This window comes from Sylvia atricapilla, chromosome 8 (assembly GCF_009819655.1).
Source record: "Sylvia atricapilla isolate bSylAtr1 chromosome 8, bSylAtr1.pri, whole genome shotgun sequence".
Classification (NCBI taxonomy): domain Eukaryota; kingdom Metazoa; phylum Chordata; class Aves; order Passeriformes; family Sylviidae; genus Sylvia; species Sylvia atricapilla.
In genome coordinates this window covers 6,231,718-6,250,053 of record NC_089147.1, presented here as the reverse complement: position 1 = coordinate 6,250,053, position 18,336 = coordinate 6,231,718, and positions in this window count along the sequence as shown.

The window sequence follows — 18,336 nt, the reverse complement described above, 5'->3', positions numbered from 1 at the left end:
TGCTGGGGGCTTTACACACCAGGATAACCCACAGGTAACCCAGCACAGCAGGGACACTGCTGGGGGGTTTACACACCAGGATAACCCACAGGTAACCCAGCACAGCAGGGACACTGCTGGGGGGTTTACACACCAGGATAACCCACAGGTAACCCAGCACACCACAGACACTGCTGGGGGCTTTTACACACCAGGATAACCCACGGGTAACCCAGCACACCATGGACACTGCTGGGGGCTTTACACACCAGAACAACCCACAGGTAACCCAGCACATCAGGAACACTGCTATGGAGTTATACACATGAGGACAGCCTGCAGGTAGCCCACCACAAAAGGAGCACTGCTGTGGGGTTTTACACACCAGGACAGCCCGCAGGTAACCCAGCACACCAGGGGCATTGCTGTGGGGTTATACACATGAGGACAGCCTGCAGGTAGCCCACCACAAAAGGAGCACTGCTGTGGGGTTTTACACACCAGGACAGCCCGCAGGTAACCCAGCACACCAGGGGCATTGCTGTGGGGTTTTTCACATGAGGACAACCCTCAGCTGGCCCAGCACACCAGGAGAACTGCTGTCGGGTTTTGCCTTCTTTTTTAGGAAGTTTGCAACTTGAGCACACTGCCAGTAACTCACAGGCTCGGCTCCTGGCAGAAGACAATAGGACAGTGGTAGGTTATGTGGAATGGCTGCAAACACAAAGGCTACAGGGCACCTTTTTTTGCCTAAACTAACTTTTCCAGCTTAGAAAGTGTGATGAGGAGTCTGTGGCCACCCTAAATAGTATCAAATTAACTGATAACTCACAAACACTTCAGTCAGTTATTCTGAAGGGCTGCAGGAATCAAACCTGCTGCAGGGACAGCAAATGCCTTCGGCAGGTGCTCCCCTGGGAATCAGGCAGAGCCATCCCCTCATCCCTCACATGCCACGCATATGCATATTTCCACATAACTCATGGGTCTGAGCAACATAGAAGCACTAAACAAAGTTAAAAGTTCACAGAAACACATTCAGAATGACATCTTATTCTCAGCTTTCAGTAAGCGCATTTTATTGAAGAGCTGCCATTCTTTTTTTCCTTTGTAAACCGAGGGTTTTGGTCCCCTCCTCCTCACATGCACCTTCTCGTCACATTTCTATCTCCAAATTCACTTCTGATGCAAATTATTTCAATGGCACTTCAGAAACATACACAGAAAATGCAGCCAGATGTCTTCCTTGGATTTCAGGAAGGCAGAGAAGTTGTCAGAATTAAATCTGGATGGCTGTGATGTTGCCAAAAATAGTTTCTGCACTCACCCTGTGTCTGTGAAGATGGATTCCAAGGCCAAACAGAGAAATTAGCTTCCATATCAACATTTTACTGTCACTTTCATCGCCACGCCAATAGATTAGTTAAAATAACATCGTTTACTGGCATGGAGTGTTATTGCAAACAGATGTCATCATTAGAACGAGTTCTACTATTTCATCCAGGAATTTATTCATGGAAATTTTGATTTTTCTCACTGAAATAAGAAACAGTTTTCAGTCTTTGAGTCTTTCATCCCTGAAAACCACTTTAGGGTAGGTTGTTGGGGTTTTTTGTTGTTTCCCTCTCCCATAAAGAAGGAATCAGCATTTTGCTTGACATGGCATAATTCTGGTGGTTATTTTCAGTTAGTTAAAAGTTCTCCTGCAGTGAAAGGCAAATATTAGTTGGAAAAATACTTGTGATCGGCTGTAATTTCTTGTATATCTTTCATAATTGTATCTAATTGCATTCTGCTTCCTTCAACTCTTCTTCATCTGGAGTTGAATGATTCTAGTATCAAATATATTGCTTTTTCCATAGTCATTGAGTCACCTTCTCTGTGTTACTCAGATAAAGCTGGACATTTATCTGTAATGTTTGGGTTTTGTTGCCTTCCTTCTTTATGAAGAGAGTCTGTATGGATAATGGATACACATTTGACTTCATTCATTAGAAAGGAACATGAAACAGTGCAATGTAATGAGATCAGCCACCAGAACTCAGCAGCTCAGGAGGGGTAAAGCAAGACTGGACCAGGCAGAAATTTGAAATCTCAGTCCTGCTGGAATGAGAGGCAGTGTTTTGGTTGACTTCAGCCAGGATTCTTGGATTTCATCCTGAGAATTTAATAATACTGCTGTTCTGAGTAAGTTCAAGCAGAAATGCATGCTCACTGGCATAGAATAAGGTTTCAGTCCTACACAAACAAAAGCCTATGCATTAAAGTAAAAGAATTTTGAGCCCCTGAACTTTATTTATTTAATCTGATTACAACATATTAAATATTAAAAACTACATTGTACTAGACTCTGTGTACCTCTAAGAAATAACCACAAAAATCACCCAACGCACAAAAATTGCAATAGTGGCCAATTTGTATTCTTATTCAATCTGCTCCAGAGGAGAGAGCAACAAATCAGGTCATGTTTGGCACCTACTTTTGTGTAATATGTTGACTCATTTGCTGCTCTCTGGATCTGTGTATTCCTTACACCGTGACTAATAAGTTGTGCATAACTTCTGTATGAAACTTGCAGTGTCCTCATTGCATGTGCCCTAGTGCCAAGATGGAAATTCTCAACACACAACACAGCCCTGGCCTCTCTGCTCCTGCTCACATCAGTGGAAAAATTCCTTCAGACCACAGTAACGGAGGGTCAGTCACTAAAATCAAAATCCTTTGGCAAAAAAACGCCTACAACAATCTGTTTTTAAAGGTCAAAATCTTCCTGAGTTCTCTTATAATATATGAGAATGGACACAGGCAAGAAAAGGCACCTTTGTAATGTAAGATAGACGTTTAACTTGGGAAAAAAATGGAGGAACATCTATTAAGAGCCCTAGAGTGCACACAAAGTCAGCTTGACTCCTGGAAAATCCAAGTGGATCTCGGGGCACTCACAAAGAGCCTGAAGCAGGTGCAGGTGGTGCAGGACCAGTTAGGCAGCAAGGAGCAGCAAATCCCCACCCCACCAGGGCTGACAGGCAGCCAGGTGCCCTGGAAAACACTGAATTAAATGTGTCTGACCGCAAAGATGCGTAAAGGAGGACAGAATGGTTGGAGTCTGAAGTGACCTGGAAATCACCAGGTCCAATCCCCCTGCTAAAGCAGGTGACACAGGATTGCTGTGAGGTGGCTTGTGAATATCTGCAGGGAAGGAGACTCCACAGCCTCTCTGGGCAGACTGTTCTAGGGCTCAGTCACCCTCACAGTAAAGTTTTTCCTTGTATTCAGCTAAAACTTCCTGTTTCACTTTGTGCTCACATGGCAGGCAGTATCTTTTCCAGGATAAACAGCTTCATCTCCCTCAGCTTCTCCCTGTAAGAGATACTCCAGTCCCCATATCCTCCTCTGGACTCCCCTCAGCTGGTCTTTGTCTGCTCACTGCCACTAACCCTCTCCTCCTTTTTTCCAGCACAGGGTGTCGTCACAGCACTGCAGCTTTCTGGGATAGCCAGAACAGGCTGTGGAACAGCATTTGCCTTCCATCCTCACTCACAGCCCTGTGCTGAGTTGCTTAAATGCGTAAAAATCTTGATCCTGCATCTCCTGTGAGTGCCTACAGGGACCACCGCTGTGTCTCATTACGCTGAGCTGGGAAAAGAGCAGGAGTTAGTTACCGACGGCAGAGCAGCCCCCAGAAACTCTAGCTGGAATTTCTATCTTCTTCTGCATTTGCCTTTACTGTAATTATGTTTCAGAATAATTTCTATGTCAATCTCCCACTTCCAAATATAAATGTCACTTCTCTTGCCCGGATTCAAAACAAACTGTCAGTGTGAAATAGCTTCTAACACGTTAATAATGAAATACCGTTTTACCCCCACTGAGAATAAAATGCTAGGACTAATCATACCATTCTAAAGGGCTTATAAATCAATAAACCAAGAGGCAGTGAATGAACAAAATGCTGATTGAAATCATAAGCACATCAAGTATCTGCAGATAATCAGTGTCACATGTTTGAAATAAAAATAATAAAAAAAAGAAATCGTTTTCCCTAAACATGTGGATACACACAGATATTATTCTCACAGTGTGGTTTGATTACCTCACCAAGGTAGATGAAAGCACAACTGACTGTTAGAAAATGAGGGCAGCAGATCACTTTGTGATGTGACATTCACTACCTAAGTGGTACAATCTCATAATAAACTGTTCCAGTAGCTGAGATTTTTCCTGTGTCTCTTTTCCCCCTTCACTGTTGGGATGCCAGCTGGCAGTCCTGTGCTGGGAGCAGCTTTGGTGCAGTTTCTCAGGTCAGGGCTGTGTCAGAGGGCCAACATCTCAGCTACCAGCTAGCCCACATGCCTGTCTGGGGTCACAGGGTGGAAACTGCAGGAATCTGTCACACCTCAGACCCCGCTGCCCTCTAACCCAGTCCACATTGCAGCCAGGGCAGCTAAGGGCTCTACCTCTCCCTCCCACCTGCAAAGTGTCCAGCAGAGTTTCCCATGCCTTTCTCCCCCTGAAGCACCTGTTTTGTGGCCTTTGAACCCATGGAAATTTTGAGCAGCAGCTCCACAGAGATGGTCACCTCTGTTATCTTGTATAACACACTCGTTCAAAGTTGGCTGTTTTGGTGTCCTTAGCTGGATACACAACACACTTGAAAATCCTCCTGAGGCTAAGGAAGATTTGTAAGTTTGGTGGTGGGAAAAGCTTTTCTCAGATTCTTGGTATTCTCTTTAGTGATTCACATGACTACAGTTAAAGAATTCCTTCCCATTTTGGGGGGTTCTGTGAAGTTCTGATATAAAAAATGCTGTCAAGCTTCAGTTTCTAAGGATTTCCAAAATGTTGGCACCATGGAGGTGTCCAAGCACCTCAGTTTGGGCCCAGGAGATCTGGCAACATAATCCAGTGTTTGCAGGTGTAACACCTCCTGTGAAAGACCCTCCTGAAGAAAGGAGCAGCCCTTTGTCGACTGACACATGATCACCAAACCCACAGCTGCTCTGCCTGCATTTGTCACCCAAACCCCGTCCCTTTTGTCCCTGGAAAGAAACTGTGAGAAATCTCTGGGACTTTAGAAGTGGCACATTGCCATTTTTAGCAAACAAACCTTGTCTCAAAAGTAGAGGCTGGCACTCGATGTACAGAGAAATGTTAGATGCAAAACACCAACAGAGCAGCTCCTCGATTTTATGGAAACTGGTGACAGCAATTTCCTGTGTAAGAATAAGAATGGTTCTTATTTACAGTCAACTCCAAATTATTTCCTCATATACTGTATTGAATCTTTCTTAAAGATAGATTCTGTAATGCTTCTTGAATCTATTTCAAGAAAAAAGTTTACATAATGCATCAAGAATCATCTATAAATTCTTCCTCTGAATTCTGATACAACTTTTTGAATAAAATACAATAGAAATTAAGATGCTGTGAATTCATGACAGAGTTTTTAATTATAAATCTCAGAGTAAATGAGCATGAGATTCTCTTGCTAAAGAATTGTAAATTAAGTTAATGGATATTGAGATTAAGTATTTTTTAATTTATTTTGCAATACTTGATGCTAATAGAAACTTATGTTGTGTATTAGTCCAAGCATCTTTAAAGACTTTTAGAGTCATTATGCAATGATGGATGCATGCTTTAAAAAGTTTGCATTTCTGAATAGGTAAATGGATTAATTGATAGAGGATCATGAAAAGCTTTGCAAATGTGTGTTGATGAACCTCTTAATAAAACATCACTCAAAATGTTTTATTCACACAAGATAGGTAGGCTCACCCCTTGTTAATATTCAGCAAAGCTAAAATATTCCTGTGAGTTGGCATTGAGGCATCATGATCTTCATGTGATATGGGGTAGGAGCTTCTTTTAATAAAACCTTCTGGGGAAACACACCACATCAGTGTTTAAAGTGTTTATCTTGTGTCACACATGTTATTCAAATTGTGTCACTGAAACGCTGCTGCCATTTGAAACATTTCTCCCCAAGTGAGAGTAGCTCTTCACAAGCGAGGTATCTCTTAATAGATGCTTTAAAAACATAGTGGAAGATTCTCAGCATGGAGCTCTTTTTATCCTTTGCAAGATGACAGGTATTTCTTCATCTCTTACCTCCTCCCTATTTTTTTTCCACAGGGTTGATGAACCTACAGCTCTCAGTCCATGTGTTGTATCCAATGTGCACTTGTTGGATCCAGTGAGCAGGGTAGCAGAGCTTTGTTGCACTGAGTATATCCTGCAGCATTATGGAATTCAGGCACCAATCTTCCAAAAAGTATCCAGAAGCCCTGCCCCTGCTGGAATTCAGTGCCTGGGAGGTGGATATTTCAGTAAAGGCAAGAAGCTGGACCATAGATTTTTAGATGTGTTGTCTCCAGCTATACCAATGCTCTTGAACCCCAGCTCTGCACCATTCTACAGCTCCTCACTGCAGGTCTGTCATTATTCATCACTATTTCTATCACTGGAGGCTCTAATTCTTTTGGGATCTCGACTGGAAGTCTTGTGTGACTGTGTTTGCATGCACAGAGGCAACCGAGGGCTCAGAGAACATCACAGGACACCTGGAGAGGGTATGTAACTCACTCACAACAGAGGACTAAGAGGAAAATATTTTTATACCCTGGTAAACAAAATAAGTTGCCATTCCCTTGCACATAACCTTGCAAAGTTTCTCCTACCTGCCCTTCTTCACAGTGCACCCAAATTGTCACCTTCCTGTCGCCAAGAGCCTGGGGACTGCCAGCAAAATCGCTACTGGAAGACACTCTGCAGGGCCATCAGTCACATCTAAAGCACTCAAATGTTAGGAAATGTCAGGATTTAGGCTGCTGAGAGAACCTTATCTCTATCCTTTTGTGTGTTTGTGCTGTATAGGGTAAAGCACTACTCCAATGAGTAACGCCAGAGATACTTAACTCCCTGTAGCAATGTGATTGGGTCACTAATTCAACTGTTTCAAACATACCTACCGTTCCTTCAATAAATATTTAACACCTGCTTAATCACTGGCCCCTTCTGAAGTCACTTTGCAAATTTCTGAGCCATACTTCAAAGAAGAAAAAAATTATTAAGTAACCTGGCTGGCAATAACATTTTTTCGTAGAATGGAGCATTCCCTCTTGTCCCCGGGCCACGGAGCATCTCGTAGGAATGAAAGGTAAATAAAGTCTGGCTTTGATGTAGTTTCTCCATTCTGTAGCTTCCACTGACACCTGCTGGAGGCAGGCGACATCATTTTGAATTCTGTCTCCAGACTGGGAGAGCTGGGCGCTGCTGTGTGCAGCTCTGGGGCACCACACACGAGAAGGATGTGGAGATGCTGGAGGGAGTCCAGAGGAGGTCACAGAGATGTTCAGAGGGCTGGAGCACCTCTGCTATGGAGACAGGCTGGCAGAGCTGGGGTTGTTCAGCCTGGAGAACACTCCAGAGAGACCCGAGAGCCACTTCCAGTGCCTAAACAGCTGGAGAGGAACTTTGTACAGGGAGTGGTGGGAGAAGGGGGAACAGCTTTTGACTGACAGAGAATGGGTTTAGATTAGACATTATTAAGAATTTCTTCCCTTGAAGCATGGTGAGGCCCTGGCACAAGTTGCCCAGGGAAGTGTGGGTGTCCCATCCCTGGAAATGTTCAAGGCCAGACTGGACAGGGTTTGGAACAACCTGGGATAGTGGAAAAGCTCCTTGCCCATAGCAGAGCATTTAAACTAGATGACCTTTAAGGTCCCTCCTAACTCCTTTTATGTTAGAACTTTCAGCAGGCTTCTGATGGACATCTGAAGCAATATAGAGAATTCCAGGGGGAAAAAATCAATTTAAAAACCCACAAACAAACAAAATCCCCCTAAAATATAGGCCCAGTCCTAGAACTTTGAAAACTAGAAAATATATGACAATTTTTACAGTAGGTTGTTTATGCTGGTGTAAAGTATTCTTGCTCTGCCAAGCCAGGGAACAGAGCCAGTCTGATAGACCTGAGTCTTTCCTTCACTTCCAGATTAACATCACAGTTTGTGTTTTTGTAAACACTGAGAGCTGTGTGAAACTAAAAATGCCTTTTCGGGATTATCTCACAGCATCTAGCGCATAGCAGTAGATTTTCACTGAAGCCTCAAGACTAACGAAAAATTTAGTGACCTATTAAAAAAAAAAAAATCACATTTAGAGTGCTGCACAACAGGGGCCATCTCAGGTGAGGGAAAGTTTTTTATTCCTGGTAGGAATGGAAGAGCGGTTGAATTTTTGGCTCTGCACCTTTTAGAGTTCATGTAAAGCTGTTATCACCTCGTCCCTCCAGTGGCCCTGGTGGCATCCAGGAGGTGGCAGTGGAGGAGCATCCATCGCTCAGGGTTCGGGAGCCAGGCTTAGGGCAGCTCTGCCGGCTTTTGGATGCGTTTGCCAAGTCCTGAATGATGGAACAAACCGTGCTTGGGTTGTCCCCACCGCCGGCCTCAGGGAATAGCTGTACCAGAGACAGAAACCGCACCGAGGGGTTCTGATGTGTCCCCTACAGAGTGTGTCCGTTTCTGCTAAAGGCAGCAGGATCAGGTTGATGTCTTTTCATAAATAAGCACTAAAACCCGTCCTATTTCGTGTGTTTGGAGGGGTATTTGGGTTTGCTTTAATTTTCTATACAGTAGTGCTCAAATGGAAGTTTCTCTCTAAAAAATCCGTTTAAAAGGAAGAAAAAGACAGGGAATTGGTATGAAAATCTTACTAAACCCTTGATTCAATTTAGCTTTTTAACAGCAGATGTAGAAAAGAAGGAAAATAATTCATGGGTGAGTAGTGTGAAGCAGGGCAGAAGTCTTAGTTAGACTCCAGCTCTTTTTTTGAGCAGCACAGGGACACTGACACCTTCTCTTCTCAGCACATCACAATTAAACAAGAGCTGGGGAAGATTTTGAAACATGAGGAAAAGTCACAAGTTCTTCAATTTCAAGACAGAGAATTTGCCTACAGAATGCAGTGACTAAATGAGGTTTCTGTCACAAGTATCAAAGAACGGCAGGAGCAAGGGGAATCCAAATTTAAAAAGTGAAGAGACAGAAAAAGATTTTACAAATTATATCAGGGGTTGCAATAAATGATTCTTAATATACATTGAGAAATAAAGGGAAAGAAACCACTCAGATTATTGGTTCATCAGCAAATTAAAAGGAGGGGTCATCCACAAATAAAAAAAAAAGCCAGGAAGGTCAAAGTTCTCTGTGTCTTTTTTGTGTTTCTAAGGGGAAAGACCAAGTGCAAAGGCTTCAAGCAGCAGAGCAGGAAGAAATCCACATGGAAATTCACAGGAAAGCAACAGCACACTCAGAGAACAGGAAAGTTTCACACTGGCTGAGCCTGATGCGTTTCATCCCTAAACACTGCAGAAGAATGTGACAGAATTAATGTCAGAACCACTTGGGGTTGTCTTAGGGAAGTCATGGGGTGTAAATAAGCATCAGAAGACTGAAAGGGAGCAAAGATATTCTGTTTCTAAGAACAGAAGGAAAAGATTAATCAGGGATTTGTCTATCAGTCAGCTTACCTTCAAATGCTAGAAAAAAACTTGAAAAGCACAAAATCTTTGTGAGCAGTGCAAGAAAACAAGGCAATGAGGAAAGTCAAAATGGATTTTTCAACTGCAAATCCTCTCACAGCAAACTCATCTCTTTTTTATGAATGGGCCCTGGGCCTGGATCAAGAGGAAACAATAAACACCATCTAAAGTGACAGAATGAGCTTTGATACTTTCTCATTCAAAAGGGAGAAGAGTGGGTTCTGCATCACAATCTGACATGGCACAGGCCTGAAAGGCTGAATAAACATGCTGGACTAATGAAAATGTAGCAATTTTCTGCAATGCAGGATACTCTTTTCTGAACAAAAGCCATGAGATGTGCATGTAAATGGAGTGACATCCGTGCAGCACAACACTCAAACACACCTTTGAGCCGGAGCATGATGATCCATTTCCTAATGCCCTGTTCCCTCACAAAGCAATTAAATGAAATGTTCTGTGAGAGCCAACCCTGCTGGAAGGGATTGTGATAAAGGAAGGATCTGCCTCCGCTAATGGCACTGACTCACTTCCCAAAAGCCGAAATCACTAAGTGATCATCATTAATTAAGAGGTCTGACACATTCTAAAATTCCTTTTCCTATAACAGGCCGGTATTGAACCTTCCCTCTGAGCTGCACATGAAGCCAGGGCAACATTGATTCAGTACTTTCACAAACCTTTTAGCACGGGCATAAAAAAACCCAGAACTTTCTGCCATGGCTTATGAGAGGCAACCTTCACTAGCTATCATTGCTGAATTTTAACATCATTTGCTCTTATCTAGTTACATAGCAACACAGGCTTAGCGAAAACATCAACCATCACAAACAATGCAACCTGTTATTTGCTACAGAAATAGTAAATAAATGCTAGCACCCAAATCACAACCTATGTGAATGCAATTCCTGTCTGTGCTGGCAGACCTGGGTTACACTTCTGAAAATGTATTAGAAATAAATCACCAAAACTATCCAAATGAAGGGTAGTAAATATGAATCCAAAGTGTGAAGGGTCAACAAACACTGCCCTGAAGTCTCAGTGTGTCCTGCTGGTGAAAAGCAATGAGTTGGTAGAGCTACCTTCTTCCTCCTCTGCTGTAAATATTACATTAATCAGGTTTGCTTGGAGATGTACAAGAGAATTTGCAATAAAAGCAGACGAAAAGAGTCAGGGCATCATGGAGAAAACAGCTTTGGAGAGCAGTGGGCAGACTGGATGTGCTGCTGGGAAACACCAGAGGGTGCCTTTTGCTGGAGTGTGCTCGTGGGAACCAGTGTGGTGCTCCTGTTTTCCCCGTGGTGAGGCTTGTTGAGGTGGAGCAGGCTGCATCCTAAGGTCCTCAGAACTTAAACAAACACAAAACTGTAGAATACAGAAGTCCTGTTTTGCTTATGGCTGCAGCCCATTGGTAGGGGGAGCTTTGCTTAAGTTTTTTGTTTGTTTTTTTTGGCTTTATTTCAATGATCCTTCAGTTTTGGGGGTTTCACATTTTCTTCCTGGTAGAGTAAGATAAAAGTGAGCTTTTATGGGTTCATGCTGTCCTGATTTGCACAGTTCTATTTGTGTTTATGCTAGCAGGCAGGGCTCTGCTGGACAAGCACAGACGCCTTTGGGGAGGAGTGCTCCTAGGTGTGCAGGAAGAGGGAGTGGGGAAAAATACAAAAACTTATGATGTCTTAGAAGCTCAGCAGAAGAAATGGTTTAAAGGAATAGCAGTAAAATTTCTGAGTGCTGGCAGGGATTTGCACGGTGTGTGCAATGGGTTCCTCAAAGATGTGTGACTGCATCCAAAGGGTGAGACAGACTTCAGAGGGGAGTGCTGGCAGGGAGGAAATTGCAGCATGGCTGAAAAGTCACACGGCAGCATCAAACCTCACATTCTCTGTCCCAGCCTTCCCAGACCAGCAGCGTTGCTGACACACCAGTGTTTGTTTGGTGGTGAGGCACTGAGGGGTTTAGAATTAGGAGCTGTCCTGAAGTGTCCTTCCTGGCCTAACATCTCCCCTTTCTGCAGGTGTGGACCATGCTGGGGAGGGACTCTGAACTGTGCTGATGGCTGCAGACCTCAGAGCTCCTCTGTGCAGCCTGGCTGCAGCCTGAGCAGCCTTGCTCTAGAGCTGGCACCAAGCCACAGTGCAGTCACAAGTGTCAGCAAACACCTCTGTGTTCCCTGTGCCCTCTCTCTCTCTGATACATTCTCTTCTGCAGATTTTGAATTTTGCTTAACATAAATCCTGTAGGATTTTACTTCTAGCTGTCCTTTTGATGATAATGGACCATTAACTAACTGGAGATAAAACTGAAAGCATAAATCCCTCTCCTTTAGGGAATTAGGTGCAGGTTTAGGATGCAGGCCATGAAAGGCAAGAGTTTCCTGCAATTTCAGACAAGACCTGATTAACTGCCCCTGCCTGGCATACCTACCTGTGCCAGGTGGGGAACAAGAAAGAGTAAGTTGAGCTTTATGCTGCAGAAATATTTTCATCTGCCAAAGGAAAACCTTTAGTCCTGACGCTCAAGGTTTTTTGCCACAATCTCCCCTGTAAGACTGGGACTCTGGGCTGCTAAGGAGATTTCTCCAGAGACCGATGCTGTCTCTGACTGGAAGTTGGGTGGTTTTATCTTTTTTGAGACAGGATGAGATGAGAAGAGCCAGAACTTTGCTCATGTCAGAGGTGAGGGAGGAAAAAGCAGAAGGTGTCTCTGCCCCAGGGGAATGTCCAGACTGCTCCCAGCCAGGCTGTGGGATGAGATGATGAGGCAGCTCTGCAGGTTGGTGTGTACCAAGTCCAGTTCCCAGTCCTTTCCCTGGGGTCTCCAGTAATGTAGAAGGGCTCTGCTCTGTGTCTGTGGGAGTGAGTTTGCTGACAACTCCCTTCACTAGACCTTGAGGTCAGCACCTACTGATTAAAAAGAGTAAATTACCTTCCTCTTGCAGGAATGACTCTATTTTCAAGGTCTCCCAGGCCATTAATCAAGCATCTTCTTTTGAAAGCAGTTTTAATTAAAAGTAGGTAATCACTGGAGCCGAAGTGGCCAAGTCAGAGGGGGATGTCTTCAGAGACCTCACTGGGCTCTGCTGTGGTGAGGGGAGTGGTTCTTGTTTATGCAGCCCCCACCCCCCAGCCTTCCCCCCACTCCTGGTGGGTTATGAGTGCTCTTTTTAAAATGTCAAGCGAAATATTTTAAACATTGTTTAAAATCTATAATTTATAGGCAAATCTTCAGAAGAGTTCAGTCATCTCTTGTTACTGAGAGTGTCTCTGTCTGCAGCAGCCCTCGCTGCTGGTGCCTTGGGGTCAGACTCAAAGGGTGGAGTGAAAGACTTAAAATGTCAAAGTTCGTGGTCAAAGTTAGATATTTTGTCTTTGGTTTAGTATCTTTGCAAGCTCATTTACTGCACGTCTCTCAGGTCCCCCTGGTCGTGTCCAGGAGGTGGCAGTGGAAGAGCATCCATCACTGCACAAACACGGGGCTCTGAGAGCTCACGGTTCATCGAGGGCATAATCAAGGACTGCTGTACAGCACAGCACAGAAAACAGCTGCAGTTTGAGGTGTTTTAAGAGGTACCTCCAATCTGTGATGCCTCAAGTGCCAGAATCTGTGGCTCCACACTTAATAACCTGGAAGTGTGTGAGAAAACCTCTTCACTTGAAAGCCAGATGCAGAAAAGCTCTTCTAAGTGTATAATTGCAAAGAATTGGACTTCAAGACAGTTTTAATCATTTTAATTACTCAAATGAGTAAAACATCTGCATATCAAAATCGCTGCAACTGACTGGAAAACATACAGGACTCTCACGGTGAAGCAAACTAAACACAGTTGTGCCAACATCATGTTATAAGTTCATATTTTTTAAAGAGCCTGTAGCCCCCTTTTTAACTGCCCTCATGCTGGGATAGCTGCCTCCATGGAAATGCGCAAGGAGGTATTAAAGAACTCGAAAGTTTCACACTGGCTGAGCCTGATGCGTTTCATCCCTAAACACTGCAGAAGAGTGTGACAGAATTACTGTCAGAACCACTTGGGGTTGTCTTAGGGAAGTCATGGGGTGTAAATAAGCATCAGAAGACTGGAAAGGGAGCAAAGATATTCTGTTTCTAAGAATGGAAGGAAAAGACTAATCAGCTTACCTTCAAATGCCAGAAAAATCTTAAAAACCACAAAATCTTTGTGAGCAATGAAAGAAAACAAGGCAATGAGGTAGAGTCAAATGGATTTTTCAACTGCAAATGCACTCAGAACAAATTAAATTCTCTTTACAAATGGGCTCTGGGCCTGGATTGAAAGGAAATAACAGACACCATCTAAAGTCACAGAATGAGCTTTGATACCTTCTCATTCAAAAGGGAGAAAAGTAATTAGTATAGATTTGTCTCCTTGCTCAGGCAGATCCCAGGTTTGCAAACAGAGGACACATGAAATGATTTGAAGCTTATGTGATCCTCACATGCCTGTTTTAGGTGGTCAGGGCAAGAGGAAATAGATGACATAATATCAGCAGGAGCAAGAGACCCACTTAGAATAAAAAAGGGGAAAATAAATCCATGGGCATGAAATCTGAAACTTTTTTAGAAAGAAAATAACAAACTGTGGACAGCATTTTAGGACTCTGAGAGAAATAGGAGGTCTAGATTAAGTGGAATGTCAAATTCTTCATGCGCCCACGAATATTTTTTTAATCATTTTTCATTAATTCTTTTCTGTATTTTTTTTCCCAAGAAATTAGGAAAGACTTGTTTACTCTGTTTTAATAGTCTGCTTTATTAGTATCAGATACTTACTTTAATCACAGTCTTGCATATGTGGGCTCTACCTGGCTCCATGTAATTGCATCTGTTGATGACACAGCCTTGAGAAACTTGTTTAATAAACTGAACCCTCTGTAAAACACTCCCATCCAGCTCAGCCTGCAGCAACACTGTCACTGTCTGACAGGGGGGTCCTGTGGGTGTTTAAAGGCTCTGCCTCCTGGGCTGGGGGGAAATTGAAGGTGGTGGAAGGACACCATGGTCATCAGAGGGTGAATTCTGCTGGGAAATGGGATGTAAGGGTTGCTGGGGGTAGGGAAAACAGGTTTTGTTCCTCTAATGAAGAAAGAATTAGTGTTTCAGGGAAACAAGGAACAATTTACAAGAATTCCTCAGTGAATAAAGACCCAGCCACTTTATCGAATGTGTTAATGCTGAAGGAAAACTGATATTCATTTTTTGTGAAGAGAGGGTGCTTGATAAACCTACTAGCTCCAGTTCAGAGTTTAGTTTTAGATCTGTATTAGGATGATAATTACATGTACTTGTGCTCTGCTTCATAGTTTGTGCCACATGGACTCCAATCTCCCCAAGCTGTTTGGAGGAGATAGATCTTGGATTCTTCTTCTTGCTAGAAACTGTACAAAATGTGTGGAGAGAGGAACTGCTAATCTAGAGGGGGAAACAAAACAAAGATTTTCTAATTCCCAAAATGGAATTTGGGAATATTGCATAACAGGAAACATGTTGGAACTTCCCTTGTATTCTATTTTCCCTCTGCTAATGTAGTTTAATGTGTAGGGCTTGACATCTTCACAACCGTTTTTAAACAGGTGAATTGTGAAACTCAGTATAGCTCCATATTACCTTTTATCTGCCTCACTGGGTCTCAATATTTGAATGTGAACCTTCAGATCTAGAAAGCTGTACTGACATCCTTCATCTAGTTTTCATTCACAGCTGTTAAACATTTTAAAACTATTCTTGTGTCAATCCAGTCTTCTCCAAACCCATCTTCCACCCCTGTTTTTAAATACCTCATGTTAGAACTGGAAGAGAAAGTGCTTGCCTAATTATCTCTATTTTCAGCACTATAAATTATGCTGTTTTTTGAACATCATGTTGCAGATTCAGCTTGTCCAGCTAAAACATTTTAGCACTAAAAATCCTGTGCATTTTCTTCTTGCCCTCAAATCTTTTGTGCTTTTCTGTTTATTCAGCAAACCCATAATGGTTTAGAAAGCTTCCAAATATTCCACTTGGACATACCTTCTTCAATGTTGAACAAACATCAGAACATCTTCTACTCCTCTTAAAAATGACTTAATCCCCAGGAATCAAGCCATTTTGAGAATGACTTAATTTTTTAATGTGGATCCATTCTTTTATGGAAGAAATGGGTTGGGGTTTGGGGTGAGTTGCTTGAGGTCATTGTAGATAATAAATTTCACATGCGTGGAGAAGATATTTAGCTTGGGGCTGCTGGTTACTGTACCACTTCTGGAAAGCAGATCTGAACTAAACCCACAAATCAGATTTAAACTTTGTAGGAGTGAGTGAATACAGGAGAGCATAGACAACATCCCAAGGCACTTGTTTGTACAGTGTCCATCCTAGGAGAGGTTTCACCCAAAATGTTGACTGCAGATGTGCAGAACAAGCTCCTGTCTGGCCTGAAGTAGCTCACAGCCCCTGCTGAGGGTGCAGAGGGAAGATGTGACTTCAAATTCTGCATCTCTGAGCTTGGGTGCCTCATAATGAGCTAAAGGGAGATGTCTCTGCATGAAAAATGATAGCCTGAATTCAAGAGCTTTTCCTTAAAATATGTGGGGAGGGAGAGGAGGGGAGTCTTCTCAGCCAATAGTTTAAAAACAACTTTTTAATGTTCTGATGCCTTTATCCAACCAATGAATTAAGGATCTGGACAGTCCAGCATTTAATCCCCACTTCTTTTATGTCCTGCCCCCATCCCTACATTTTCAGGTATTACAGACATTTAGAAAGCATTTACAGGTGGGTGGTGCCATTCCAAACTAATTCATGGGAACAGTTTCTTATCATTTAGCAAGAAACAAGGAATGTGAAGAACTGTGAAATAATACAAGTCTTGTCAGACATTGTTACAAGGTTTTTTAGGGGTCAGAACTGTTTGGAACAATGCATTCCACAATGCCTTAAAAGCAAAGAAACCCATATATTTTGTCACTACAGCAAAACACAGGTCTTCAAAATCTTCCCTGCACTTTGTCTGTGTTGTTGTCAGAACTCTGACAGGTGATGATTTGCATTTCTTCTGTCCTCAGTCTGTGACAATGTTCCAAGAGGAGGTAATATCAAAGCAATCTATAATTAGCTGTGATGAGTGACAGTTGTATGGGTGGCACAAAAGGTTTTTACAAATAGACATTATTTTTATACAACAGGCATAAATACATGTTTTAACGAAGAAGTGATTCACAATGATAGTATAATTGACTTGTTAAGATTAAACAGGTCTGCCATATGCTGTCTAGTGCTTCAGATGGTTTCAAATTTATTTTTACTTTTTTTAAAATATATGCATATTAACAACAGATGTTGAATTCTAAAATGATCCAATAATTGAGGGGAAATCATTCCAATGCTGAGTGATAATTTTGTCATGTTAACGATTTGAAATACTTTGTATGTATTATGTATTGGTTATTTAGCTAATAGCTAGCTCTTGCACATGCTTAGTTTAGGTTATAGTTTAATTTTCTATAGTATAGTTTCTATAGCATAATTTTCTTTATAGTTTAATTTTCTATATCTTACTTCCTCCAGAGTTTCTTCCTGTTGCTGAGGAGTGGATTGGCTGAACACTTGCCTTGGAACTCCATCCCTAACCTTTCAATTATTTTTGTTTAAAAAACCTTGCACAAGTCCATCTGCCCTCAACTCCTCTGCCTCTGGACTGTACAGAAATGGGGTGTGGACCTCACCCTAATGTTCCTGCTTTTGCCTGGCTTTCCCCTGCTGCACTGAGGGGCTGAGGGGAGGGAAGAACGATACCACAAAGTAAATACACCGAGCTGACACGCCACAAGTGAGGGACCACACTCTCAAGAAGGCTTGAGTGGCTCCTACATTGGTACAGGAACAGCCTCTGGGTGATTACACATTTACCCTTTGGCTGGTTATTGTTAGCTTGAAGTTCAGAAATATCTTTTTTTTTTCTTTCTTTCTTGCCTTGCCTCCATGAGCCCAAGATGGGGTTGGTTCACAGCACAGTCTGTTCCTTCTCCTTCCCGCTCCCAAATACAGCAGGTCACAAACTCGAGCTGTGAGTGGTGACAGCCTGGGACAGTGCACCACGGCTCCCCTGTCGTTTGCTCTCACATTTTCACCTGTCTTGTGGGTGTGATGGAGTAAACAGACACATCTCCCTGTGGCTGAGGAGCTCTGGAAAGAGACACCACCTCGATCTGATCAGCCTGCCCCGAGCACAGCTGCCTCAAGCTGAGCACGTCACCTTCCTGCTGCTGCACTGAGTGATCCCCAGCCCCACACCCAGCACAGCTTCTCACAAACCACAGCTTTAAAACCACTCCTGCTGCCGTGAGCCACAAGCTGCCTTTCCAGCAGGTTATCTGGAACTGTGCTCAGCAGGAGAGGCATCCCATCTCCACACTGGAGAGTCACAAGCTTCTCTTTGCAGTCCTCTTGCTGCTGCTGGTCTCCAGTGCCTCACGGAAATGTAGAAATTGTAGGAAATGTAGTTGTAGAGATTTTTGCCATCATCTCCTTCTGAATATTCCCTGCAGAAATTTAAAAAAAAACCAAACAAACAAACCACACAGGGAAATTACAATGTGATGATGAACATAAACAAGATGCAAAGGATGGAGAGCTCAGTCAGCTGCAAACAGATAGCAGTGATCCCAAATTGATTTCCAATGGGCTGGAGACATGGGGAGCTCTTGAGTGTATGCTTTATTATTTATATAGATTACTGGCTTCATTAATTTAATTTGACAAAACAGCTGTAGAAAGGGAAAGTCAATCCCATCTGCTTCTTGGTGAAGGGAGTAAATTTA